The sequence below is a fragment of the Typopeltis vanoorti genome, chromosome 2, assembly GCF_054136105.1.
Source record: "Typopeltis vanoorti isolate ZY-2024b chromosome 2, IOZ_Tvanoo_1.0, whole genome shotgun sequence".
Taxonomy (NCBI): domain Eukaryota; kingdom Metazoa; phylum Arthropoda; class Arachnida; order Uropygi; family Thelyphonidae; genus Typopeltis; species Typopeltis vanoorti.
The window spans coordinates 66,375,980-66,403,417 of NC_143550.1; the positions used below are offsets into that span (position 1 = coordinate 66,375,980).

The following is a 27,438-nucleotide window of genomic DNA, read 5'->3' on the forward strand; positions in this document are numbered from 1 at the left end:
AAATGAATTCACCTGTTCTAAGATCTTGTTATCTAATACTATTTTAGTTCTTGCTGGATCTTGTCCTTTAAAGGCCATAGTTTTTGATTTTTCCGTTGATATTATCATACCATAATCTTTGGATATCTCATTTAGATTTAAAATAGCTTTCTGTAAGTTATCTTCAGAATTTGTAATTATTATTTGGTCGTCTGCAAAGAGGAGAGTGTTTAAGTTAACTGTAGGTGAAAGTTTAATTCCTTGATGTAAATTTTTACTCCATTTTATTATTATTTCATTTAAGTAGATATTAAAAAGAGTTGCTGAGAGGGGACATCCCTGTCGGACCCTTTGGTTTATCTCTCTTGTATATGATAGCTCAAGATTTAATCTTATTTGTATTTGATTATTTTCATATATACTTGTGACAGCTTTTAGGATATTATTTGGTATTTGTCTTTCTTTTAATATGTTAAATAATATGTTTCTTTTAACTTTGTCAAATGCTTTTTCAAAGTCAATAAATGCAATATGTGTTTCTAAATTATATTCTCTTCTTTTCTCTATTATTAATTTTAGGCAGAAGGCTGGGTCTATACATGATCGTCCTTTTCTAAATCCATTTTGTACCTCTAGAATAAAGTTTTCGGAATATTTCATTAGTTTGTTATTTAAGATTCTGCTGTATATTTTGTAACATGAATTTAGTATACTGATACCTCTATAGTTTTTAGGGTCATCTCTATTACCTTTCTTAAAGATAGGAATCACAATTGCTTTTTTCCATTCTATTGGGGGGATACCAGTTGAGTAAATTTTATTTAAAAATAATAAGAGTCTTCCTCTGAATCTTGTTCCTGCATATTTATATAGTTCTGAACCTAGCTTATCTTCTTAGGCGATTTTCCGTTTCTTGTTTCTTTCTTTGTAATCTTTGGTAAAAATAATATATATATATATATATATATATATTATTTTTACGGCTATTTTGCCTGCTTTTGTTTAGGAGTGCCCCTTTTTCAATGTCATTGGTTTTTTACTCAAAAATTCTTAGGGCATTGCAGATGTATTTTAGAGACAAATATATGTAGCATAATAGAAGAAACTTCACACATACCCTTTCTTGGATGTTGTTTCCTGTCTTCTTTCTGCAGTGTGCGTACTTTTGCTGTTTTGGTGTTGAAAGGGGAGTGGGTGAGGGGCATTGGGGGAGAATTAATTTGAAAAAAAAAAAAAAAAAAACGTTTTTTTTTTATATCTACCCTATATATATAAAATAAGCCTTTTTATGTCATATTTTGAAACTCAGGGGGCTACACTGAGTGTCGAGTCTTCAAAATTCAAGTCATTAGAATTCAAGAAGAACCGGCCTACCAGTGCGGAACTCGGGGGGGGGGGGGGGGGGGACAGAGGTCTTCTTTTAAAGACTCGGCACTCAGCAGCCGGAATGTCAAGTCATCAGAATTCAAGGAGAACTGGCAGGGGGGTAGCCCCCACCCCAAGTAATATATACATATATTATTTTTAAGGATGGGTGGAGCTATTTTTTGTAGGGTGGGAAAAGATGAAAAATGGGGGGAGGGGGCTGAAATTAGAAACTGTTTTTTAACTATTTTTTCTAATGCCTTGCACATAGAGGATAGGAATATGTGTTATTTCTGTATTTGAAGAGGAAAATATATATATCAAACTACTTAAAGCTCTTTTGATGAAAGAATTCTTATATCCATTAGATAGAAAAGAGGAAATAATATATTACAATTCTTCCCGTAGACCCTTCCCCTTCCTCTAAAAAAGTTTCTAATTTCAGCTCCTGTTTTCATCTTTTCACACCCTACAAAAAAAGCGCTCTGCCCACCCTTAAAAATAATATATGTATATATTACATTAAAAAAACAGGGTTTTTTCCTTTATTTAATTCTTCCATGTTGCCTAAGCCCCCCCCCCACTCCCCTTTCAACACCAAAACAGCAGAAGTATGCACACTGCAGAAAGAAGACAGGCAGCAACATCCAAGAAAAGGTATGTGTGAATTTTCTTCTACTATCGATACAAAATAAATAACGGAAAAAACTCACGTAGAAAGATTATTTAATAGTATAATTTTCGCCTGTGTGTCACAGGCATCTTCAGTACATTAAGCTCAAAATTAAACACTAACTGACAATTCCAAAAAGCGCCACCTAAGTAGCTGGTGTAAGATAACTAAAAAGGTCAATAACTTTCCTAAAAAAAAAAAAAATTAATACAATAATAAGTTAGGAAAGATTAGCTGATTTGTAAAGTACTATCTCCCATAAAAGAAATAGACATAAGCCGTCGGATCTGTTTAAATTAGGAGAATGAAGTAGAGTTTCACGTTTCTTTATAAAGGCGTTCCATGAGAAACTGACTTTTGTGAAGAACACTTGTCTTTCTCCAATGAACTCTGTGTCTAGTGAAGATGGCATGTTCAGAAAGTCCAGACTTTCCAGGTTTAAAGTATTCAATATAAGATTGGTGTCCTTCTAGCCGAATAGAGGCAGATCTTCCCGTTTGTCCGAAATAAGATAATCCACAAGAGCACGGAATCTGGTAGACACCTGGATGATTAAGATGTGGAAGCTTGTCCTAAGGAGAAGTGAGAAAGGTGGAGATTTTTCTAAACGGTCGAAAGGCAACAAAAATATTCAGTGGTTTTAAAACTTTTGTAAATACGTTCACTGATGCCTTGTACATAAGGGATAGTAATACGTGTTATTTCCCCTGTGTTTGAAGAGGAAGACATATTAAAACTACTCAAAGTTCTTTTAATGAAGCAATTCTTATAACCATTAGATAGAAAGGAAGAAGTTATATATTGTAGTTCTTTCTGTAAAAGATCGTCTGAAGAACAAAAGGTGTGGGCCCGATGAACCAGTGTTTTAATAGTTCCTGCCTTTTGACTGGGATGGTGATGAGATTCCGCATGGATATAATGGCCTGTATGAGTCTTCTTTCTATAAACTGAGAAATGTAGGTTACCATCTGGTTAGCGAAGAATTAGAAGATCTAAAAAGGCTAACTGCTTATTTGATTCTACTTCTAGGGTAAACTTGATCCTAGGATGAAATGCGTTTAACTTAGTGAGAAATTGTTGAAGTTCATCAGAAGAGCCATTCCATACAGCAAAAATGTCATCGACATATCTGAACCAATGAGTAGGTCTGGGAGAAATGTCAAAGATACGTTGTTCAAAATGTTCCATAAAGAAATTGGAGATAGCAGGAGAAAGAGGATTACCCATTGCTGTTCCTTCAATTTGTTGATACAACTTATTTTTAAAGGAAAAATAACCAGAATTTATTACAAAATCAAATACGTTTACAATGTCTGAAGGAAATTTTGTTGTAGTAATTCAATACTTTCCAAAAGAGGCACATTTGTAATGTCTGAAAAAAAGGAGGGGAAGAAAGAGTCTTCTTACTTTGTTTATTTATGCAATTATAATGATTCTATGTAAATTTAGGCCTGCTTTACAGCAGGCATAAATAACTGTTGGATTTGTCAGAGTCCCTTCAGTAGATGTGAGCCCCATTTTTTTATTATTAATCAAAAAATGGGATTAATAGGAGACAGGAAGTGGCTGTACATCACACCAACAGAAGTACAATGTTATCCGGATTACTGGCTAATTCTGATATAAGATATGAATCCAGAAATATGTTAGCAGAGCTAATCTCAGGTGGTATGGTCACTTAAACAGAATGGGAGAGGAAAGATTAGCAAAAGAAATGTTCTCTGCCAGGTTGGCAGGAAAAAGACCCAGAGGGAGATCAAGATATATAGGTGAAATGATATGGTAAAAAGTGCCTTAGAAGATAGAAATATAAGATCTGACAATGTTGGAGTCTTGACAGGTAACAGATTGATCTGGAGGAAAATTGTAGATAGGATGTTAGTAATGATGTAAATTTTTCATGTAGTACTATCATATCCTATACCCCCTTGAGGGTAGTACATGTCAGGAATTTGATGATGATATGAATCCAGTTATGAAGCACACTTTTCTGAAAATTCTTTTCCATCTAGCCTTCTTCTTAAATTCCAAGTAGATATATCTTTCTATCAATGCTCTTATGGGGTTAAGTTCAGAAAGGTTACTGCCTGTCTCACAAAATGCTTCTTTTTTCCTTAATTTCTAAAAATGACATTTACACTGCATTTATGGTTTTGGTTTGTGTGATTAGTTAATCTGAAGGTATGTTATCTCTTCTGGTGTTGGATTTATTTCTATTTTTCTTTCTATTATTTTATTATTATTATTTTCTTGAACATCTCAATGGAGTCAAAGACTCATCTCAGGAAGCTAGTACTAACCATTATACAAAACCTATCATACTTCTCCTTGAACTCATTCACTAATAAAAAACTTGCAAACCATTGAATGGAGAGTAGTGACCATCCTCCAAGCAAAAAATCTAGTCTTCACAACCTTGACACTTCAATTTCCAGAGATAAGCCCCTTGCTATCTTACTTCTTGTCATGTATTGAAAAAAAAGTTTTTTGTGTCAATCCTATAAAACAACACCTTTAATAATGTATATGTTTCCATTATATCCCATCTTTTCTGTCTATCAATTAGTCCTTATGATATATGCACGTATATTTAATTAATCAGATATTTCGGTCTGAAAATAGCAGACCATCCTCAGTGGTATTACAAGAACAGTTTAAAAAAAAAAAAAAAATACAAGCTAGAATACTAACAATAGATCGTTAAAAATAGAACATGCCGCGTGATGTTATATCACTAAGTATGAAACGGAATATTTTGAAGTAGAGACATGATTGAAAAAAAAATTAATGAGTAATCTTGATTAGACTTTCCCAGATTTTTGATATAGATAAATAGTCATTACGATTCAGGTTGGGACAATAGAGCAAGGCCTCTATGCTTTCCTTGAACAAACGTTCAAACCTATAACGGGATCTATGCAAGAGGCGAGTCCTGGACCAAAAGATACTGTAGTCAGTTTCAATCCCGTGTTGAGCCAATCCAGACTTTTCAGGTTTGTTGTGAAGAATGCAGGATTGATGTTCTTGGATTCTTTTTTCAAGAGAACGTCCAGTCTGTCCAAAATAGGAGAGATCACAGTTGCAAGGAATGAGAAGACAATTTGTTAATAGGTGAATACGTAGCTGTTAAATCATATTTCTTTAAAATTCTTGCAATAGGTTCTGAAATACCGGAGATATAAGGAATAGACACTCAACGTATTGAAACTTTGTTGTTTTGTGGAGGATTATAAGAATTGAGATGTTCAGTACTTTTTTCAGAAAAGCCATCGAGTTTCATGTGTTGTTGGATAGTAGAAAGTTCTTTCTGCAGATAATCAAAAGTAGAACAATTAGTTTTGGCTCTTCTGATGAGGCATTTTATAATTCCTGTTTTTTTTGACGTGGATGATGGGCTGATTCTTTAAGAATATAACGACCTGTGAACTTTGGTTTCCTGAATACTGTAGTTGTAAGAATATTTAAAGTTGACCGGATGAGGAGAACGTCTAAAAAAGATAACTGGTTGTTTTCTTCTATTTCCATAGTAAACTTTATACAATGATGCAAGGAATTGATACTGTTTAAAAAAGAAGGTAAAGAGTTTTTGCTGTGTGGCCAAATAGTAAAGATGTCATCTATATATCTTACCCAAAAGGATGGTTGAGGGAAAATAGATGAGAAGAGGACTTTTTCTAAATGTTCTAAATAAAAGTTGGCTAAAGCAGGAGAAAGAGGACTTCCCATGGCTGTTCCTTCTACTTGGCTGTAAAGTTTATTTTGACATACGAAATATCCAGAATGTATTAGAAAATCAAATAGTTTTATAATGTCTTCAGGAAAGATGTCAGCAAGTAATTTTAAAGTTTCCTTGAGAGGTAAATTGGTATATAAAGATTCTATATCAAAGCTAACCATAAGATCTGTAGGTTTTAATGAGACATTTTTTAATTTTTCTAAGAAATCTGAGGAGTTTTTTAAAAAATAATTAGAGTTGCCAATGTAAGATTTCAATAATTTAGCTAGATATTTGGCTATACAGTAAGTAGGAGAATCAATACAATCTACTATTGGACGAAGAGGATAGTCAATCTTATGGATTTTTGGAAGGCCATAAAATCTAGGAGGGTCTTGCAAAATGAGTTTTAAGTCTTTCAATTGTGTCTTTATCCAAACTGATGACTTCATCTAAGAGAGAATTTAATTTCTTTAGTTGTCTGTTGGTTGGATTATATCAATTTCTTGATATGTGGAGCTATCTCGAAGCAAAAGAGAAAGTTTTCTTCTGTAATTTGCTGAGTCCATAACTACTGATGATTTTCCCTTGTCAGTTTTGGTGATAATGAGGTGATTATTTTTTCTCAAGGACTGTAAAGATTTCATTTCAGAAGGAGATATGTTGGAAGGAGGTAGTTTGGCCTTAAGTAGAGAAGAAGCGACTTCTAGGCGAAGAGCATTAGCTTTATCACTAGTTAGATTATTGCGATTCCGTTCAATATTAACTAGGAAATCTAGATATGGTATCCTATTAGGAACAATAGAAAAATCATGTAACCCAAAAACCTGGAACCAATCCACAATCTGTGGATCCTCTGCACCATCTCCTTATCCACAACAAATCCAGGCAACAAGATATATGCAGAGTAATTCAGATCTGGCATGATGACAGCACTATAAAGAGTAATAATCTCTCTATTCCAGCTCCCCAATGTGTTCTTCAACATCCACATAATCTGATGAGCTATTCTGGCCATCTTTGAAATATGCCAAAACTTCAAATCCCTATACACAATCACTGCCAAATCAAGCATCATACATTTCCTGTAGTCTAGTTCCGTCAGTATAGTAAGCAAACCGTGATCTCTTCTTCCCAAAATATGCTACCTTATACCAGTGAATTTCAAACTGTGGGGTTCACCCCACCCCCCAGAGAGGCATGAGACCAATTCTAGGGGAGGGGAGATGAGAAATAAAATAACAGTCAATATTATTGTTCAATTTCAAGTACAGCACCCTACATGTACTCGATAATCCACGTATTTATTTCAATACAATATAGCATTAAAAACACTTGCAACTTCCATGCTTATTTCATTATTATATTGTAAATTAGCAATGTGGTTATGACCACAATGTAGCCCACTACATTTAATGTCTATCCCATCTTTGGTTATCAAATTCTGCAATGTGCAGAATTGTTCTGCACATAAAGCATACACGATGCAAGAAATTTTCTTTACAAAACTGCTACTGTCTTAATGCATGGCCACATTAATATGGCAGCTATTATCTTTTGGCAATAGTTCCAGCCTACATAAGATGACTTGTGTAGGCTGGACTATCTCTGTACAATCTACTTTCACAATTACTCCTGCTGGTTTTGTGTCATTAGTAAACTGGATATTTGCCCATAAATTTACTAGCCTGGCTGGTCAAGTGCTAGCACATCTGCTCTCCAGCCAAGAAACTGTGGGTTCTAATCCTTCCATGAGTGAGTTGTTTGTAACTGTCTTTAGGTGGGTGATAAACTTTTCTAGCCACTTGAGTACCTTTCTCACAGACGCACTTCAATTCCTCTCTCATAGACATTAAGTTGCTGCCTTGTGCCTTTTCTACAGATACTGTCATGGAGAGTGCTCTGCTGAATTGGCCACTATTATTCCTCCACTCTCCACCAAAATCATTAAAACAAGAGCCACTGCTAACCAACATTTTTTTTGGCCAACTTAAAACTCACCAAACCAACTTCACTTCTTCCTCTTTTATTCCATCTATATTGGTCCTTTGGAACAGTCTTCCCCAAAGATTACAATCCTCAGTTGTTCAAGCAAAATGTAAGCAGATGCCTCATTTCTTCTATTCCTCTTGCCAACACATGCAATACTGTGGCAAGGTCTTGTGGCCTTTCATGTGTGGACCAGATATATATATATATATATTGTTATTAGGATTGACTCGGGATGTATACATTTATAAAATTAATATTTAACTGACTAGAACCCGAGAAAGTATAACAAAAAACTTTAATAAATCACGACTAGTTTCATCGGTGCCCGGACTTCTTCAAGTGAGTAAGAAATAACACAAAACTTATAAAACTAACAAGGTAAAAAACATGGACTTTCCAGCTTACTAAAAAGAAGAAGAATAGTAACAGTCATATTTGAATAGGTGACCATGTGCTATTGTTAGCATGAGTTGAATGTGTGTGACAGCTAATTTTAGAGTGGCAGTACTGGATTACTGCGCTATGGGATTAGGCAAATTGTAGCTCAGATTATTGTTCATGTGTGAAGGGTCCAGAACTATTTCTTTGGGTTCTATAATTTGTCTTTCAAATTCATCCTTGCATATATATAAATTGGTTGTGTGGTCCCAATCAACTTGGTGTTGACGTTCTTCGAGATTAGAGTTGGCAGAGAAAATAACATGACTGGAAAAGGCGCTTGTTCATGTTCTACTGTAGGAGATGTTATGTCTATGTTCCTCAAGACGTAGAAATAGATTTATCTGTCTGGCCAAAATAAGGTTGACCACAGTTGCACATAACTTTATAAACACCAGGAAAATGCAGTTGGTTGTGTTTTGGTTTTGGTCGACTCAGAAAAGAATGAAGCTTTGGCAGAGTTGTATAGTCGGTCTTCATGTTAAATTTCTTCATAATCCTAGATAGTTTTATAATCATGTTCTTTTCTCCGCCAACTCTAACCTCGAAGAACGTCAACACCAAGTTGATTAGGACCGCACAACCAATTTATATATATGCAAGGATGAATTTGAAAGATGAATTATAGAATCCAAAGAAATAGTTCTGGACCCTTCACACATGAACAATAATCTGAGCTACAATTTGCCTGATTGCATAGCACAGTAATCCAGTACTGGTGGACTATTGCTCTAAAATTAGCTATTACACACAATCAACTCATGCTAACAATAGCACATGGTCACCTATTCAAATATGACTGTTACTATTCTTCTTCTGTTTATTAAGTTGGAAAGTCCATGTTTTTTACCTTGTTAGTTTTATAAGTTTTGTGTTATTTCTTACTCACCTGAAGAAGTCGGGACACTGATGAAACTAGTCATGATTTTTTAAAGTTTTTTGTTATACTTTCTCGGGTTCTAGTCAGTTAAATATTAATTTTATAAATAAATAAATAAATATATATATATATATATATATATATATATAAAAGAAAAAAAGTATGTGTCTCTAAAGAATTTGCAGATTATGTAAAAAATAAATAATAATAATAAAAGAATAAATAAAAATAAAATAAGAAAATAGAAAATTAATAAAAAGAGAAAAAGTCCTTAGCCCACCAATAGTATTTATGTACTGTTCTTTAAGAGTTACTTATGCCATAAGGATTCTTTAATTTACACAAAACCATGAGAAAATAAATAAATAATATTTATTTAAAGATATGTATATTTTATATTGAATATTATAAGTCATCATCAGTGACAACGATACTTAATTACAAGGAAGGATGCGAACAATGGATTGATTTGAAACAGTAACAGCCGTATAATGTTAAACATAAAACAACACAAAACTATAACTGAGGAAACATTGTATTATTAAGTGTTCGTTTACTATATATTGACTGCCTGAGTGTGTTGTAATCGCAGGTGCAACTTTCGAGTAGGGTGATACAGCAGTTTTCGTCTGGCAACTGTTGAAGTAAGAGTGTGTAAGTGGAGCATGTTAGAAGTTGCATCATGGAGCAAAGAGCTGTAATAAAACTTTACTGTAAATTATGAAAAACAGCTACAGAATTGTAACAAGACCCAAAAACGTTTATGGCAACAAATGCTTGAGTGGTGCACAGATGTTCCACTGGTTTTCAACGTTTAAAGAGGAGAGGGAGTCCCTGTAGGACGAACTTGGTACTTGGAATCGCTGTACAGCTTGGTGTCAGTAAGGAAATGGCCAGATTAATCTTACAAAGAGATTGCACAGGAGAAAGACTTGTTCGAGGTTTGTGCCACACACCTTGGCACACAAACAGAGAGAGCACTGGGATGCATGTCATCAAAATTTCATCCATGCAGTTAATCAAGATCATAATGTGATACAAAGAATTGTCACCAGTGATGAAAGTTGGTGTTTTCAATTTGATCCATAAATGAAATGGAATGTATGGAACATCTACTCCACAGCAGAAGAAAGTCAGATTGCAAAAATCACATGTCGAAACAATGCTAATTTTTTGGCGGTGCTGGAATTATCCACTGGGAATTTATTCCTGAGGGCACCACAGTGAACAGTCAGTATTATTTAGGAGTAATGCAATGTCTATATGCACACATGTGAGATGTCAGGAAAGAACTGTTCAACAACAACTGGTTCCTGCTGCACAACAATGTGTCTGCATACGGTGAAGCAGTGTATGGCTTCAAGTCAATCTGTATGATCGGACATCTTCCCTATTTGGCTTTCGCAGACTTTTTCCTCTTCCCAAAGATTAAGTATGCCTTGAAAGGGGGAGCGCTTCAGCAACATTGAGGACATCCAATGCAGTGTGACTCAAAGACTGAAGGAGGTTCCCATTCAGGAATTCCACCATGCCTTCGAACACCTATACGACAGATGTAAATGTGTGAAGTTGGAGGGAGATTATTCTGAATCTGTGTAATTGACAATTCCAAATTTAGTTCTTTGTTTTGATATAATTGTTGTCTCATTACTTAACAGGCATACTTTGCACTTTTGACTGCCAGTTTACTTTGAGTCCATCATGGAGTTTTGATCTTCCTATTCTTGCAGACAACTTCACAACACACCTCTCTGGGTGAACATATTGTTTTCTTCAGAGCATGCTACTGAATATCCAAGGTTTGGTTCTTATTTACAAACTCTTGCATTTATATACATAGACTCAAATATACAAATATTATTCAAGAAAGAATAATATTTGTATATTTGAGTCTATGGTTTACCCTCTGAAAGTTGCTTGACATTTGATTCTTTTTATTCAAATTTATACTGCTGAAAACTAAATGCCGTTCACTTCTTATTTCAAATCCTCTGTGTACCCTCATATTCGTGAACTCCATGAAGACATTGCTTTCAACAATAACATACTCAATGAGACTTTTCTTATTTGTTGTGTCTTCTTTCCATGTGAATTTCTGCACACAATTAAGATGGAATGTGTTATTAGTAATGATTAATCCACATCCTGAACAGAAATCCAGCATGGTACATATTATTGACTATGCTCTTTATTCCAAAATGTCCAACACATTTCTATACATCTATGTAGGAAGTCTTGCATAAGAGAGCTCCAAGTTCATATCAGCTTTTTAGGCTAATTAATTATGGATTTTTATGTGTTTGTGTGTGCAGTTTACCACAGAAGTTATGCAACAACTTTGTCTACACATCCATTTTATGGATGACAGGTGGCAGTTTGCAGGAAGCCTTGAGCAAAGTGTTCAGATGAGTTTTTTTAAGCTAATGCATGAATTAAATTTCAATTTCAATCATTGTCAAATGTGAGCTGTCCTTCATGTATTCATTGGATCATGTGGATTAATTATGCTTAAAGTGGACTCAAGGAGAGTATGTGTGAAGTGCAGCTTAAATGTGGAATTGATGAGCGATGATGTATCAGTGACTGACGGTAATAGTAGTGAGAATGTAACATGAAGGATGAGTACTCATCTAATAGCAAAAAAATAAAGTTACGAAAAAAGTTGGTAAGAAAGTTATGAAAAAGCAGGTGAGTGATCTGGCGAAAGACGTAATTGATGGTGGTGTGACTAACTGATATGAGCATAGCAAAATTTAGGAATAGCAAATGTGGCACAAATGTAGTGAATGACATGGCAGAGAGTAGTAAGACAGAGAAAGATGCAAAAGATGGTGAATAAACATTAGAACAAAGGAAGAATGTTAAAGAAACTAGTATGAATGATAAGAACGAGAGTGAAAATATTAGAAAAGAACTGATACAGTTGAGGAGCATGCTGAAATGTCTGCAGAGTGAGATAGGACATTTAGAGAAGAGACTGGTAGTTGGAGATGCAAGAAGAAAGGTGCCAGTGGCAGATTAGTCAAAGATGAATGACTGCTGGGGAATGGTGGAAAGTAGTGTATGAAAACTGAACAATGATAAGAAGAGTGATTGAAGCTGTGGAGAGGAGATGCAGAGGAGTTGACTATTCTGAAAGGAACAAACGATTTATGAGGAAGTGTAAATCAGGTAACATGGGATTTGTGAATGTTGTTAACAACAGTATAGCAGAAGAGTGTGAGAGGGAAAGCTGTGTTGCTCAAGTATAATAGTAGTAGACTGCCAATGGCATGATAGTAAAATGTGCAGGAAGAAAGGACTTAAGTCTGTGGATGTATGGGATAAATTTGATGGCAGGATAGAAATGTCTGCTGTAGATGGTCTACATTTGAATGAGGGTGGTTGTGTGAATTTGTGTAGAATGTTGATGAGAAGAGTGTAGCCAGTTAGAGAAAAGAAAACTAGACAGTGGAGCTGAGTGTTCTCCTCATTCTGATGTTTGTTTACATAACTTTACTTGATAATGTCTGCCATTCAAAAACTATCCTTTTTTTATTTAGTTATTTACTTATCAATCTGTGTTCTAATATATACCGTCAAAACTAATCAACATGCATGACAAACACATAAGCCTTTTTACACACATTATCCTTTTGTTCAGTATTGAATGTTGTAACTATTTTATCCTTTCCATCATTATTGCTTGAATATAACATCTTGTATTTGTTATTTAAAAGAACCTCACCTCATTTTAACTTATTTTTTGTTTTGAAAACACAAATTATGTTGACCTTATACTTTTCAAATCCTTCTGCCAATTCCATTTCTGTTTCCATTGATGTTGGCACAATCATAAATTCTACTGATGATGATTTCAAGTCTGTTCCAGTAGCTAATTTTTCACTGTTCACCTTAGCTTCCTGACCAAAAGAGCAGGGTCTTATTTAACCCGGCGACACGCAGTCAGTATGCAATTTCATCGTGCTATACCATAATTTTCTTTTGGTTTAAGTCAATAATAATACAATTTGGTCAGCTAAATCCCAAATGCCTATTAATCATTGATCATTAGGTATCCAAGAAGATACTATCAAACAGGATGTAACATGAGAAGATGAAAGTATTCCTGAAAATGTCTCTGTGACAGAGACAAAATATTGAAACACACTTGCTGTTTAATTATTTCACTTTGTGCTGTAATTATTCCATTAAACTGCATCATGAGTGTAAACCAGCACCTAAACCTAAATGCTTATATCTTCAAGTGTATCATGAAATTTGCACTCAAGCTTTTTTGAAAAGGGAAATGGTTCCTTGGAATTAAAATACAAAATTCTAGATGTCTGGAGTAATTACTTTGAAAGACTACTAAATGAAACAAGAAGTGTCGGCACGGTGGTAGAAAACTCCCAACAGGAATGTAGTCAGGAATACATATCCAAACTTGAAGTAGAAAAAGTCGTCAAAAATCTGAACTGTGGAAAACAGCTGGAGTAAATAAAATTCAACCAGAATGCTCAAATATGGGGATATAAAAGTTTTACAGTAGCTGCATTGCATAATTCAAAAGGTCTGGTCAGAGAGTTGAATTCCAGATGATTGAAGAAGAGCTATCATAGTACCCATCTATAAAAAGGGAAATAAAACTGAATATGAGAATTACAAAGGTATTTCCCTTTTAACATGTTGACATGAAAAAGACCAAGAGAAAGACAAAGATGTAAGTGGACTGATAGAGGAAAAATGCCTTAGAAGATAGAAATATAAGATCAGATAATATGTCAAGATTTCAATTATGTTGGAGTCTTGATAGATAACAGATTAATTTGGAAGAAAATTGTGGATCAGAAGTTAGTAATGGTACAACGTTTTCATCTAATACTATCATAATTATCCTGTACACCCCCTGAGGGTACCTTATTATTACTCAATAGAGTCAGAGACTCATCTAGGAGGTCCTTTTGTCATATAAACAAAACTCATCATACCATGCTCTAAACACACTCAAATTCTCTGCAGACACCACACTCTCAGGTAAGGCATTCACAACTCTGCATGCAAAAAAAACCTACATCTCACTCCCTTTTTCACACCCTCCTTCTACAGCTTAAAGGGATGACCTCTTGTTTTCCCCCGATCTCCCACCCTTTTCTGTAATATCTCTTTAACACTGATCCTATAACAACTCCTTACTAACTTGTAGGTCTTTATCATATCACCTCTCTTCCTCCTATCCACTAGACTCTGTAGAATGCATCTTCCCAATCTTATCTCATATTCAACATTCTAGAGATCATAAACTACCCCAGTCAGTCGTCTCTGAACACTTTCCAACATCTCTTCGTCCTTTTGAAAAGGTGAGCAAATCTATGCACAGTGGTCTATGCCATATCAGGAATTTGATTATGATAATGACATAATACAGGATATAATGCCCAGGAATTAAATTTTAAATAATTTAATTTTTTTGCATGGAGAGTTGTGAATGATTGGAATTCTTGCCCAATGTGGTGTCGGCAGACAATCTGAATGTGTTAAAAGCCAGGTATGATGAGTTGTTTGTATGACAAAGGGACCTCCTAGATGAGTCTGTGACTCCATGGGGGTCTTAGGATGATAATAATAATAATAAACTAAATGATTATAATAAACACAATATAATAATAATAAAATAAATTACAAATGTAAATATAAATATTAACTATAACACCACACCTACTGAAAAAATGAAGATATAACAACTAATGCAACAAACACTAAGATATTTGTTTTGTGCTCAGACAGGTAAAATATTAAGAGAATCCAGAGTGTTAACATAATGGAAACACCCAAAGAAAAGGAAATCTTCAAGCGAAGAAACACCAACAATAACATCAACAAACCATCAACTAACAAAAGCATCAACAAGAAGAGTGTGACCAAAATGGTGAGGAAGGCAAAACTGGAATATGAGAAGAGATTGGCACTAAGACCCAAAGAAAATTCTAGGGAATTTTTTAGCTATGTGGCCAGTAGGTGGAAAATGATTGTGGAAGAATGACATTGCGGGACAAAAAGGGGAATAGAGTGACTGATGCAGAGGACATAGTGGAGTTGTTCAATGAGCACTTTATTGGAGTATTTCATCCTGGAGGAGGTTTTAATACTAGAGGGATAGGGCAGATTCAGGGTTTAGAGGTGCAAGTGGAGAGTGTGTTCGAAAACTGAGTACTCTGGATACCAGTAAAGCTGTTGGACCGGATGGTATTTCACCACAGGTTTTGAGAGAATGTGCTAAAGAACTGACAGCTCTGTTGACCTGGCTTTTCAATAAAAGTCTGGCTGTGAGAAAGGTACCCAGGGAATGGAAGGAAGGTAAGATAGTGCCACTGCACAAGGCAGTAGCAGACTAGATGTGTCTAATTATTGGCCAGTTTGTGTGTCATCAGTACTTGTTAAGGTTTTGGAGAAAGTAGTGAGGGACCATATACAGCGTTGGGCAGATGAGGATAATATTATCTGTGAGAATCAAAATGGATTTGTTAAGGGGTGCTCTTGCTTCAGTAATATGATTGCATTTTATAATAAAGTGACAAGAGCAGTTGATGAGGGAAAGGCACATACTGCCATTTTTTTTTATTTTGCAAAGACATTTGACAGGGTGCCACATGATAAGCTGATACTTAAGTTGCAGCACATGGGTTTAGATGTCGGGTTATTCAACTGTATTATTCAGGATTGGCTCTCTAATAGGTATCAGAGAGTTGTGTATGGTAGGGCAATATCAAGGAGGCAGAAGGTTACAAGTGGGGTTCCACAGGGCTCGGTACTGGGACCTGTATTGTTGAACCTTTATATCAATGATATTGTCAATGGATTGCAAGGGATGTTCAGTTGTTTACAGATGATATGAAGCCAGGAAGGGTTATCAGTAATAGTGAAGATGTGGCAGCCTTGCAAGAGGATTTGAATAAACTAGACAGATGGGCATATGAATGGAGATGTCTGTTTAATGCAGCAAAATGTAAAGTCTTGAAGTTTGGGATACATTGATGGGAGGCTGCATACTCAATTGAGGAGATGTACTGGAGGAAGTAGGAAAGGCAAGAGATCTAGGAGTGATGATTGATAGAAAACTGAAATTCAAGGAGCATATTGCAAAGGTGGCGAGGGTAACTCAGAGGATTGCTGCAATACTGAGAAGGACGCTGACCTGCAGAGATAAAAGAGTTATCATTCCGTTGTATAAGGCCCTGATCAGACCACACTTAGACTATTGTTCTCAGATTTGCTCCCCAGGATTTGAATGGGATAAACTGACTATGAAAAGGGTACAGAGGCAGATAACAAAGGTGGTTTCAGGACTGTACAATATGAATTATGAGGATCGACTGAGAGAATGTGGACTGAAGAGTTTGGTGGATAGAAGGAGAGATGATATGATCGAGACTTTTAATTTACAAAAGGAGGCTGTGCGCAAGAGGGTAAGGAGTGGTTTCTTTGCGTGGAGGGTGGTTGAACCTTTGAATGCATTGCCTGAGAGAGTGGTTGGACCGGGAACGGTCAATGGGTTCAAGGAGTGATAAACTTGGTGTTTCCTAAAAATGACCTCCCATGATGAGTCTTTTGACTTCATGGAGGCCTGGATAATAATAATAAGAAGACAACAAAAACACCACCATTCATATCGACAACTAGTAACAATGCTGACAAGTGCAAGAAAAAAAACAAGAATATACACACTACAACATAGCAGCTTTGGGTTACAGATATATCAAAAAGGGATAAAGATATAAGATTTTCAAACTGTTACTTGTACATAATTTATTACAGTATAAAATATCTGTAATAAAAATAACTAAAAACATCGCTATCAAAAAAACAACAATACACTAACAAACACCTATGGCTTTGAGTCCTAACCAAAAACAGCCAGCCATCCAACAAAACATTAAAATAAACATACCACCACTAAAAACACAGCAATATAAAGAAAATTAAAAACAAATGCCATTCAGAAACACTGCATCAAAAAATCATAAATCAAAAATTGTATTTTATTTAATATTCAAACTAAAGTACCATTCTGGCCATCGAAAATAATAAACATGAACCGACCAATATCACTTCCAATGATGTCAATCACACAACACATACGTGGGTGACGTATGAGAAGAATGAAAGATGAGAAAAATAGTGCCATTGCATTAGAGAGAATCCAAGTTAGTAGTGGAAAACCGTAGGCCAGTTGTATATATGTATCAGGAGTGCTAGCAAAGATGCTGGAAAGCAGTGATACAGATAGAATAGAAAACTGAACTGTGAGAATAGGAATCTTTCCACAAAGCAACATGGGATTGTTAAAGGAAAGTCTTCTTCAGTAAATGAAATTCTTTCTTGATTTAAACTTATGCATATTCTTATACAGTGATTTTTTAGAAATTCTGCAAAAGATAGAATACTGCATGACAAACTGCTGGTGAATGGAATGATGTCTCAAAAAAGAAAAAACATGATAAGCAGTGTGCAACACTCTTTAAATTACATGCTGATGATAAACAGTAACATAGGATTTAAGTGAAAAGAGTTAAGCAAGAGTTAAGTTTAAAGCAAAGCACTGCATAAAGCTAGATAAAAAAGAGTCATGGGAAGACTTTGGTAAGAAGAGAAAATAAATATCAGTAAGGTGGCAAAATATTATGGAGGCTATTGAAAAAGCTTAGAAATGAAGAAGGAATCAGAGATGATAAAGGTGACATGAAAACTGAAGATAAAGATATTCTAGATGTCTGGAGTAATTACTTTGAAAGATTGATAAATGAAACAAGCAGTATCAGCATAATGGTAGAAAACTCCCAATAGGAATGCAGTAAAGAAGACATATCCATACTTAAAGTAGAAAAAATTAATTAAAGATGCCAAGAAATTATATTCTTGGTTTCATCCTTTATTCAAGTTTAAGCAAACAAAGTTTGCCCATGAAGTATCTTCAGGACTGAGGCAACTCATGGTAAAGGTGGATCAAGCGCTCATCACCTTTTCTTAGTATTTCCCATAATGCAAAGCACATCTCCCTGCAGACACATATAATGGCCCTTCCCTTAATGCATAGCATTATACACGTCCGCAGGATGATGTGCTTTGCATTATGGGAAACACTAAGAAAAGGTGATGAGCACTTGGTCCACCTTTACCAAGAATTGTACATATCCTTACAGACATGCATAATGCTATGCATTAAAGGCCACTACCCAGACTGGTTTCAACCTTTACTGAGGTCTCATCAGTGGGAGCCAGACCCAGAAGTGATGATCTAGAACAGACCCAGACCCAAAGTTGAAGTAATGCAGAAGTCATATTTCCATATACAAGTAGTCAAAAGGTGTCACACCTTATTACTAAAATGCTCTCAATTAGAAATAAATGATGAAAGTTTTTTCACTTCGTTATACTATAGTATAGTACATATTACATATAATATATACTGAAGTAGAAAAAGTCTTTGAAAACCTAAAATGTGGAAAGGCAGCAGAAGTAGATGAAGATGTTGGAAATTTTTTTCCCACTTGGTTAGACTATAATAAATTTAGTTTAATCCTTTATCCAAGTGTAAGCAAACAAAGTTTGCACTTGAAGTATCTTCAGGACTGAGGCAACTCATGGTAAAGGTGGGCCAAGCGCTCATCACCTTTTCTTAGTATTTCTCATAATGCAAAGCACATCTCCCTGCAGACATGTATAATGGCCCCTTCCTTAATACATAGCATTATACATGTCCACAGGATGATGTGCTTTGCATTATGGGAGACACTAAGAAAAGGTGATGAGCACTTGGTCCACCTTTACCATGAATTGCCTCAGTCCTGAAGATACTTCATAACTTTGTTTGCTTACACTTGGATAAAGGATTAAACTAAGTAGATGAAATCCAGAGAGAAATGCTCAAATATGGAGGTCTAAAAGTTTTACAGTGGCTGCATTGCATATTTCTGAAGGTCTGGTCAGAAGGTCAAATTCCAGATGATTGGAGCAGAGCACTCATAGTACTTATCTATAAAAATTGAAATAAAACTGAATGCGAGAAATACAGATGTATTTCCTTACTGAATGTTTCTGGTAAGATTTACATAAGTATACTTGAGAAATCACTAAAAAAAATTGTCGATGAAAAGCTTGGTGAAGAACAAGCTTGATTCAGGCCAAATAGAGGTTATTATTATTCAAGCCTCCATGGAATCAAGGGACTCATCGTCAGAGGACCTTTCTAAGAAACACAAACTCTGTCATACCATTCCTTGAACTGATTGACTGTTCTTGCTCTGACCACTCTATCAAGCAATGCATCCAGCATTCCATGCATTGCCTGATAGAGTGGTGAGAGCAAGAGAGGATGGTTGAATACATTCAACCACCCTCCATGCAAAGAAACCACTCCCCACCCTCTTGCCCACAGCTTCCTTTCGTAACTTCCAGGGATGGCCCTTGTCACTGCTCCTTCCCGCTGTTACACCAAGTAAAAGAACTCCCCAGTATCAACCCTGTAACTGCGTCTCAACAGTTTAAAAGTCTCGATAATATCGCCTCTCCTTCTTCTATCCACCAAACTCTGCAGTCCACATTCCATCAGCTGATCCTCATAACTAACATTGTACAGTGCTGAAACCATCTTTGTTATCCACCTCTGTACCCTTTCCACAGTCAATTTATCCCCTTCAAATCCTGGGGACCAAATCTGAGAACAATAGTCTAAGTGTGGTCTGATCAGTCTTATACAACAGAATGATAATGCTTTTATCTCTGCAAGTCAGCATCCTTCTCAGTATTGCAGCAATCCTCTGGGTTAACTTCACCACCTTTGTAATATGCTCCCTAAATTTCAGTTTTCTATCAATCATCACTCCCAGATCTCTTATCTTCCCTACTTCCTCCAGTACAGCTCCTCAATTGAATATGCAGCCTCCCATCGATGTATCCCAAACTTCAAGACTTTACATTTTGCTGCATTAAACAGACACCTCCCCCCCACTTTCATTTGCCCAGTTTATTCATATCCTCTTGCAGGGCTGCCACATCAGACTATTACTAATCACCCTGCCCAGCTTCACATCATCTGCAAACAACTGAATATCCCCTTGCAATCCATTGACAATGTTACTGATATAAAGGTTAAACAATACAGGTCCCAGTACTGAGCCCTGTGGAACCCCACTTGTAACCTTCTGCCTCCTTGATATTGCATTATCATACACAACTCTTTGATACCTATCAGAGAGCCAATCCTGAATCCAGTTGAATAACCGACATCTAAACCCATGTGCTGCAACTTAAGTATCAGCTTATCATGTGGCACCCCATCAAATGCCTTTGCAAAATCAAAAAAAAAGGGCAGTGTGTGTCTTTCCCTCATCAACTGCTCTTGTCACTTTATTATAAAAGGCAATCATATTACTAAAGCAAGAGCACCACTTAACAAATCCATATTGATTCTCACAGATAACATTACCCTCATCTGCCCAATGCTGTATATAGTCCCTCACTAATTTCTCCAAGACCTTAACTACTGATGACACACAAACTTGCCTATAATTAGACACTTCCAGTCTGCTACTGCCCTTATGGCACTATCTTACCTTCCTTCCTTCCATTCCCTGGGTACCTTTCCCATAGCCAAACTTTCATTGAAAAGTCAGGTCAATGGAGCTGTCAGTTCTTTAGCACATTCTCTCAAAACTCATGGTGAAATACTACCATCCAGTCCCACAGATTTATTGACATCCAGAGTACTCGGTATTTGGAACATACTCTTCTCTCGCACATCTAAACCTTGGACCTGCCCTATACCTCTAGCATTAAAACCTATTTCTCCAGGATGAAATACTCCAATAAAGTGTTCGTTGAACAATTCCACTATGTCCTCTGCATCAGTCACTCTATTCCCATTTTTATCCCATTTTTTACACAATCATTTCTCCTCATACTGGCCACAATGCTAAAGAATTCCCTAGGATTTTCTTTGGATCTTAATGCCAATTGTTTCTCATATTCCAGTTTTGCCTTCCTCACCATAATAGTCACTCTCCTGGCCTGAGTCATATTCTTCGTGCATCTGCTCTCCACTCCTCTCCTTTATCTCTTCCATAATCTCTTTTTCAGCTGCAGTTCCTGTTTGATATTGTCTGTCATCCACTTTACACAAAATTGTGTTTTCTTCTTCACTCATGGAATAGTTTACTATTGCTGCTAACAAATATTCCTTCACGATTTCCCAAGCACTAATAATATCTCGCCTTTCCAAATTCCTCTCTCCATGGAACTGTCCCAAATTGATATCTAAGATGACTATTATAATCACCAGCTTTATAATTCCACATACGTTCCCTTTTCTTTGATACTCCTGCATGTCTATTCATTTTCCAAATCAAAGCCACATGGTCACTCTCTCTAATTGGGGGGGAGGGGGATGTCATCTCAGTTATTATCAGCTCTTCTGATGCTGACCAAATCCAAATCTCTTAAACCTCTTGTTCTCTCTATTACATGTTGCCTAAGACATTTGTCCCTCAAGAATTCTAGAAATTTCATTCCCTTATTACTACATGCATTTTCCTCTTCCCAGCTTATACTGGTGTAGTTAAAATCTCCCATAACAATCATTTTTCTTGCACTTGCCAAGCTCAGCTGCCTAAACATCTCCTGCTCCCCACCCTCTGTGCTCCTTGGCTTGTAGCAACACCACCCATTAAATATCCTGTCTTGCCCACCTCTACCTCACGCCACATGCTTTCAAAACCATTAGTGTCACTGCCTTCCAAACCCTCTACTCTTAGAGAACATAAGTCATCACTTATCATAAGCAGTACTCCACCACTGCATTTTCATTTCCTATCCTACTGAAAAATGCTGTACCCAGTGACTTCTATTCCTGTTATTATATCATCTCCAATAATCTCTGGCCAGGCTAATGCTATCAGCACAACCAATTCATTCATCTCCTTTATTCCAGATACTCCTGGCATTAGTATAAAGCATAAAAAAGTCACTGCTTCTATACCTATCATTATCCCCTCACTGGACTCAATGTTATCTGATGTTGTCTCCCTTCCCCCAAGTACCCATTCGCACAAGAGGTCACCCCCTGCTACCTTGCACTGTGGGAATTCTAGTTTCCATGCACTGACACACTAACTTGTTCAGAAAAGAACAATCTCTCCAGATGCCTATGGCTTCCTCATTCAAGTGCAAGTGGTCTCTTGCATACAGTTCCTTTCTGTCCTCAAATGCCCTCCAAGCATTCACATATTCCAATCCTCTCTTCTGATACATTCTGACTATTATGCTATTCATTATTACTGCGCTTCTGCTCAGCTCATCACTATGATATCTGGGCAACATACACACACAATCTTTCCTTTCTATGTTTTCATTTGTACAACCACAAGCAAGAATCTCAGATCTCTCGCCACCCAATTTGTATTGCCTCTCAAGTCATTCGTGCCACCAACACAATCATTTCATATACTCTTTCACCCATCTTAATTGCCATAGCTACACTCTCTGTCGTTCCTCCAGGCAAACACTCCTCTGGCATCCTATCTTGCACACCAAAGATCATCAAGTCTTCATACATCACAGCTTTTACCACTCTGTCCCTTGATTGCTCACATGAATCCCTAATTCTCTCTCCTCTAACTCTTTCACTCTGTGTTCCCCTACTTACCTGCTGTCCTGGCATCTCTATCCCTGGTTTCAGCACTCCCTTGCATTCTTCTCATTCTCTCTCTGTTTCCATTCTCTCCTCTTCTATCATTCCCATAACTCTCCCTCTATCATTCCCTCTCTTGTACTGTTTCTATTCTCTCCTCTTCTATCATTCCGATACCCCTCTCATCTAGTTCTATTTTCTTCCCTTCTATCATTCCCATACCTCTCTCTCATTCCCTCTCTTCTACTGTTTCTATTCTCTCCTCTTCTATCATTTCCATAACTCTCTCTCATTACTACTCTGATTCGCCTTGCATTCATCTCTTCCATTCACCTAATCTCATCTTTCATACTTCTCATCTCATTCCCAAGACATTCCACCATCTCTTTCAGCTCATCTATCTCTCTTCCTCTCTCTCTCTACAAATTAGCCACTCTTACTCACCATTCATCCTCCCAATCATGATCATCTCCAAAAACTTCACAATCGTTCAAGCCTTCCACACTCCCCACTCTAATTTTTTCATTCATATTTCACTCGTTATTCTTACCTATCACACTACTCTAGAAAATCTCCTGCTCCTGATGCAACAAGGTTGGATATAGTAACATCTAACTCACTGAATTCCTCCCATGAATTCGTACATTGTACGCATAGATGCACTCCCTCCTTCTCTCATCCGCCACATATCCATCTGATGGGAAACATACATGCTACAAGTCCCGCTTGCCTCAAAATCCTTTATTACATTATGCAAAATAGAATCCTTGAATGGGGGGAGGACTTGGTGACACGCCATTTGTAATTGGGCGGCAGCTGCCATCATTCAAATTATGCCAAGGAACTACTACAACTACATGCTGAATACTAAATACCACTATAACTACATGCTGAATACTAAATACTACTACAACTAAATGCTAAATACTATGTTATATGCTCTACTGTAAACTAATTTACTTACTTGATACTATAAGTATAAACTATATTTAACTGTGCTAAATAACGAAAACTTATCTTCACTTCCACAGCAGATGCATCCGACTCTGACCTCGCTTTCTCGGTAACCCAAAAATAAGACAGTATAAACAATAACTAAATTCCAAAAGCAGCAGCACTAAAGAACACTTGTATTACTGAGAAAAACGTAGCACAATTCACACTATACACCCTTTAAAAACACTTTTTTTTTTTTTAACCATAGCTCAAATCCACCGATCAGATTTGTCAGGATCAGATTTTCACTTGAAAACAAATAGTTGAGAAATGTGGTTTGGCTGTCTTTCCAGATGTATCCTGAACATATGAGACAGGAATAATAGTGCTTTGGTATTAAGCAATGGTAGTATGTAGGAAGAACTACAGTACCGACTGGTAGTATTGTTTCATAACAAGAGCTGCATTATTAGAACAAAAAATCTTAACTCTATGTGCCTGGAAGATGTTGCGATTGCTTTCAGTTAGTAGGTGATGTAAAAAATATCAAACCAGTTGAGAGAAATGTAGCTTTTTTTTTTTTTAATGCAGTTTATTTCAGGATGTTGGCTGTATGAGTTACAAAAAAAAAAAAAAAAAAAAAAAAAAAAAAAAAAATCCAAAGTAGCCTATCCATAGGACAAAAAGGTACACAAATCATACATAAGGTAGCCTTGAATAATGGCTTGAGAGTAGTTATGTTAAGCACTTTGTTCTCCAAATGTTCTCTATTTTTTGTTTTTTTAAATAGTGAAACCTGTGAGCTATAAAGTATCATGTATGCCACAGTAAATAACTTTTCATTATGTAAATATTTCATCTTATGCATCATAAGACATCATCAGTACAATTTTCGAGCAACAAAAGGAACTAAATTAAAAAACATTGGCATGCATGCTTAGTTTGGAATCCCTCTACATATACGGATAGGTATTCATAGCTTAAAACTAATTGTTATTATTAACATTTGACCTCCATGGAGTCGGAGACTCATTGTGGGAGGTCACATTGCACACAATGTTCATCCAACACACTATTACACACACACACAGTGCTCATCTAATCGTGCCTTAAACTGATTCAACGTGTCTACACCCAACGTGTCAACATACTCAGTTAATGCATTCCAATCACCAACCACATTCCATGCAAAGAACCTACTCCTGTTCATACCCTCCTTATACAGTTTCCAGTGATGGCCCCTTGTTCTACCCTCTCCCATTCTATGAAAAATTTCTTCCATGCCAACCTGATAACAACCCCCCTGACTAGCTTGTATGTCTCAATCATATCCTCTTCCTCCTATTCATGAGGCTCTGCAACTTACATTCTCTCAATCTGTCCTCATACTCCACATTCCAAAGACCGCTGACTACCTTTGTGAATCTTCTTTGGACCCTTTCCAACATACTCGTCACCATGAAAATCCGGTGACCTAATCTGAGCACAATAATCCATATGAGGCCTGATCAAGGCCATATACAACGAAATCATAACCGCTCTATTGCTGCATGTCAGAGTCCTATGTATTACTGCCATTATCAGATGTGATGGCTTCACAACTTCTGCAATGTGGCCCCTGAATTTCAGGTTCTTGTCCACCATCACTCCTAGATCTCTCATCTCCTCTACTTTCGTTAAAGTTTCCCCACCAAGTGTATACTTTGCATCCCATCGTTGCTTACCAAATCTCAAAACCTTACATTTTGCAACACTGAACTGACATTTCCACTTACCTGCCCAATCATGCAATCTATTCAAGTCCTCTTGTAACATCTTCTCCCCAGTTTTGCATCATCTGCATTTCTGTATCCTACTTCTCACCAATCTCTCCAGGACCTTCACCACAACTCCAGATATACAGACCAGCCTATAATTTGAAGCTACAGCCTTATCACCACCTTTATGCGGTGGAAAAGTTTTATCCTCCTTCCACTCCCTTGGAACTTGTGCTGTTGTAAGGCTCTTATTAAACACATGCCGATTCCCTTAAGATGTATGGTGATACGGCATCAAATCCAATCGCCTTATTGACATCAAGTTTATTTATTTCCTCAAATATCTCTTGTTCACTCACAATTAAGCCATCCTCTCCTATGTCCTCTATACTTGAGTTCCCCATGATTCCACCCTGATCAGGATGAAATACCTTTATAAATTGATTACTGAATACCTCAACAATGCCTTCTGCAGCAGTTACCATTCTAACACTTTCATCGTTTAACTTCACCTTACCATGATCATTCTTCCTTCTACTTTCCACATATCTAAAAAAACTGGGCTAAAATAGTGGGCTTAAATAAAAAAACTAATGGACTAAAATTAAAACTAATTAAATTAAAATTAAAATATAACAGTTAAATTTAATACAACTGAGGATAACAATTTCCCAAACTTTTGGAATAGCGAGACAGTTGTTTCAAAATTACTGTCTCACTAGATTTAAAACAAAGAGAATTTTATGCAAAATAAACCTGTATGCTGTGAATGGAGTCATGATCTGAAGATGCTGGTTAAAAAAAAACAGTGAAAACTAGCCTGTTAATAAATATTTTATTTAATATTTATAATTTTAGTGGCTTACAACTAATTTTAACAGTAATTCTATTAAAGCAAGATGAATAATCTCAAACACCAAAGCCATTCCTAAGATTGGGAGATAGCAAGTTTAGCTTCAGGAGACACACTATAAAAGTTACATAGTCCATTCAGAAAACCACTGATGTAATGTAAAGAACAGATAAACAAGGTTAGTACCACTATCCACATTGATGAGGTGTGCCCTGCAATCTCAAATGGCAGATTGAAGAAAAGGATGATATGAGTTATATGTATGGTGACCATATGTCCTTTATTTCACTGCTCTGTCCTTTAGATTTTTTTTTTTTTTTCTAAAATGGTCATTTTGTCCTTTATTTTGTGAACCGAAATAGTAAATTGAATATTGGCACATAGCGCACACACAGCCCCATAGATCTGTGGGTGAAGATCAAGGAAGGTGTTTTGTTCATTTCCAGTCACTGGAACTTAAATATAAATGACGGCAAACTATTTTGATGAAGTTTCGTGTATTAAAAGTTATGTCACCAGTGAAAAGATCGAAAAATGGCAATAAAATGATGAGCTCTGCTAACATAGATGGGTTGAAAACTTTAAATATTGCACAGACAAACACATATCTTTTAAAGACATTTTAAAAATCATTGAATTTTGCTTATGTCTCCCTGGATCTAATTCCCCCACTGAACGAGTATTTTCATTAGTAAACAATATGTGGACTAGTGAAAAAACCCAATTAAAAATCAAAGCAATGAAAGCATGCATTTATACCAAATGCAACTTTGACATGAATTGTATCATGAATTTTTAAACCACAAACCTGATTTATTAAAAAAGTTAATTCTTGTGAAAAGTTCAAAATTAATTTTTTTAAGTAATAATATGATTGTTTAAAATGCTATGTATATGCTTATATTTTATAATATGAGAAATTACATAAATGAAATGAAAGCAGAATTTCTACGTGTAGGGTGGTGACTTCAGTAGAATGAGTGCTCCAACACTAAATGTATAGCGTTCGATATATGTATTTGTGTTTGGTGAAAGTGAAAGCAGGTGACCAACGATTAGTCCTGTAACTCTGTGAGGTGTACATTATAATTCTAATACAATATTGATAATTTGCACTAATACGATGTTCTGTGGCGTAATATGAATTCATTCGAACAAAAATTTGCCTTGGAAATCACGTTGCCTAA

At 36.1% G+C, this 27,438-nt stretch overlaps 1 protein-coding gene across 3 annotated transcripts in view; it reads right to left on the reverse strand.

The window, feature by feature from the left end:
- Nup205 (nuclear pore complex protein Nup205) overlaps nt 1-27,438 on the reverse strand; it is a 610,691-nt gene that overhangs the window by 583,007 nt on the left and 246 nt on the right. The gene's annotated exons all lie outside the window — the stretch shown is intronic.